The sequence below is a fragment of the Octodon degus genome, unplaced genomic scaffold (assembly GCF_000260255.1).
Source record: "Octodon degus isolate 3935 unplaced genomic scaffold, OctDeg1.0 scaffold00112, whole genome shotgun sequence".
NCBI classification, from domain to species: domain Eukaryota; kingdom Metazoa; phylum Chordata; class Mammalia; order Rodentia; family Octodontidae; genus Octodon; species Octodon degus.
In genome coordinates this window covers 3,921,601-3,924,792 of record NW_004524688.1, presented here as the reverse complement: position 1 = coordinate 3,924,792, position 3,192 = coordinate 3,921,601, and the positions used below count along the sequence as shown (strand labels likewise).

Here is a 3,192-nt window from a genome sequence, read left to right as displayed (position 1 = left end):
AAAAGGGAAAAGAAAAAATAATTCTGGTGAGAGCATGATGGTGCCTCTCTTATTTCTTCTCCTTGCTTCCCCCATTCTTTTCCATGATGAGAAGGATGTCTGTCGCCTGTGGGCACAGAACTGGATGGGCCGCATTTCCCAGCACTCCTGGAAATCAGGTGAGTGTGGATGGAAGACGATGTGCAAAGCACAGGGGAGGAGCCTGAGAAAGCTCCACCGCCGGGCCACCCATCCCGAAGGACCACGGCTTCCCAGAGGCCAGGACATAGGCTGAAGGCTGAGGGTGTCATGGAGGAGCCCTGAGGGTCAGCGGCTCAGGCCACAGATCCAGGCTCAGTCACTTCACCTCGTGGAAACTGCATCACTTCCCCAGGCCTCAGTTTCCTCATCTGTGAAATCAGGACACCACCAGCATGAGGTGTCTGTGAGGATCAGGTAGAAAAACGCATCTGAAACTACGGTGCCCGCAACAGGGAGCACCTGGAAACAGGGCAGCTCCCCTCACTGAAAGAAAACAGGAAGGAGAGGCAGAGGCGGCTAAGATACATGCCTCTGGCATTTCTGAGAAAGCCAGTGAGACAGAAACTGACTGTTTCTCCTCTCACTAAATATCGAGACACTGGCCCTTCTCTCCTGTCTGGGAGCATGTGGGGCATGGCTTCCCACGTGTGTTCTTTCTGAGCAATACTCGCTGCCAGTGACAACGATCATGCCAAAGTCAGACCTCAGCTTTGTCACTAGGCAAGCATGTCACAATGTGGTGCAATCCAGCAGAACCTGCTCCTCCAAGAGCACCTCTATGATGGGATGCTGGAGGCGCAGGCACGCATAAACACATGCAGAAGACCAATGGGTGCAAACACAGGCACAGGGCCCTTGGGCCATGGGATTCTGACATGCCTCATGGACAGTGACACAGGTGGCACCTTGTGCTACCTAGCCTATGTTGGTGGAAACATAGGCAAATGTTTAAAAGGCTCAGAATCAACCCTGAAGAGAGTTCAAACTTCATTTGTCTTTAAATAGATACACAGAACTATCAGCTTAGATTATTAAGAGAACCCTGGTTACGACTGTACATTCTCCCTTATTCTATGTTCTGCAACCATTAAGTAAGCAGAAAATAAGCAGCATAAAAGGTAGAAAATTACACAGCAAGAATAATCAAGTACAGAAATCTTATGCAAAATCAAGTATAGAAAGAAAACTGAAAGCCTAACTCAAATACTAACAAGTTACCTTTGTGCACATTTCCCATACACATGCACACACACATGCACATGTGTGAACATACACAGCACACACACAATACCCTCCAACACTTGTGCAAGTCAGCCTCCTGGACCTGGGCATGGCCTAAAACTACTACATCAGCATTTTTGTTCTTGGGAAGAAACAGACTAGCTGAGGGGTGAGGTCTTTTCCAGGATGAGCTGATGGATGCGCTCCCCAGGCTGGCTTTCTTTTTGTGCTTCTTCCTCTGTGGTGATTAGGGGGTACAGCCCCACCTCAACTCCCCAACTCCTCCCTACAGAGAAGGTTCTCAAGTGGCCCTGGGTAAGCAGACAAATAAAAGAAAAACCAGAAAGTAGGCAAAAAGCATTATGGCTCAAGGGATCCTAGCGGGTGAATTCTACTTCTAGACCAGTTTTTGGTCTGTGGGGCAGAGAACAGCCAGAGACAGCAGGACCCCAGAGAAAAGGGGGGGAGGTCATCCCAGAAAGAGTGAGATGGTTTTCTGGGTATTGATTACTCAGACTATTGGCTCCATCTTAGGTTGGATGAATCTAGCCAGACTCTGGCAAGACAGCCATGAACATGTGCCACCTCCCAGTTACTTAGTACTTGGTCCTGATAACACACTATGTTTAGTTTCTGGATTCCTTGCCATTATGTTGGCCCAAGGCCCAACACAAAAGATGAGAGAAAGCCTCCCAGCTGAAGTGAACTGTCATCAAGATCACTGCTAGCTAAAATATCCCTCAATTAAAGTCATCATAGGCTAATGGTTCTGCAGAAGCCTACACAAAATTTACTTAAAAATTTTATAGAAAAGTACTTTTTTCAAGATCCCTGTATGGTACACGGTGCCCATAAAACAAACCAAACTCTGAAGAAGCTATAAATCATCTTCAACTTTTTCATTATGTTCTCTAATAAGTCTTAGTTCTTTTCTTTCTTTTTTTTTTTTTTTTTGGGCAGAACTGGGGATTGAACTCAGGCCCTTATGTTTGCCAGGCAAGCACTCATTCTACTGAACCATCTCCCTAGCCCAAGTCTTAGTTCTTTTCCAAAACAGAACCATAAAATAAAAACTTCAGTGTACAGAAAACTATACAATTATAAGTTTGTATTAATAGATGGTTCTAGATAACTCCTAAGAGAAACACAAATGCCACAGAGCTTTTATATCCAAGGAAAATAAGACTCAGAGGCAAACACAGATGCATAACTTAGGTAACCTTTTCTGTCATGAGAAAAAATAAACAGAAAAAGAAATGAAATTAGCTTTTCCCTATGGCCTTTTGTTTTGTTTTTGTACTAGCAATCAAACTCAGACCTTATGCTTGTCAGGCAGATGCTGTGGCACTTGAGCAATATCCCTGACCCTCTAAGGCCTTTTGGAGCCTTGATTTTTGTAAGATGAAATGACTGATTGTGTTAAACGTCACAGGATTTTGCAACAGATACAGTGGAATAACTGTTTTGTATACAGTGTCTCATCAATCATCACTGAGAATGCGGGAAGAATTTCCATCCTTACGTTGTAGATAAGAAAGCTGAAGTGTAGACTAGGGGAAGTACAAAGATTAAATGCGGGGAAATACGGCAGCCATGACTGCTCCTCCCATCTCATGTTTTTAACCACTCCTGTGCCCCCTTTAGGACAAGAGGCCTGACATGACCAGACTGACACCATGACCTGCGGCCTGCATGGAGTCACTCTACATTTTAGTTCATGGGGTCATTTCTGAAGAGTGGGGCAATGGTGAGTTGTTAAGCCACTGGCCTAGAGTACGCCACCATCTCTACACTATCCTCCAGCTCTTTATGGGGTCTGGAAGACTCTGACTTCAGTGTTTGTACAGCGTGATAGGACCAGATGACCAAATGCATTTCCAAAAGCCAGGAGTGTATGAGCCATTCAAAAAAGAATATTCTTTTTCTGTACTAAGGCTTCAACTCTGGGAT

General features: G+C 45.1%; 1 protein-coding gene and 1 pseudogene across 2 annotated transcripts in view; one reads left to right on the top strand and one right to left on the bottom strand.

Annotated features, from left to right (window-relative positions):
* Positions 1–3,192, bottom strand: part of Agpat4 (1-acylglycerol-3-phosphate O-acyltransferase 4) — a 127,889-nt gene that overhangs the window by 94,756 nt on the left and 29,941 nt on the right. The window lies entirely within an intron of this gene.
* The window catches only part of LOC101586287, a 16,115-nt pseudogene continuing 12,957 nt past the window's right edge, over positions 35–3,192 (top strand).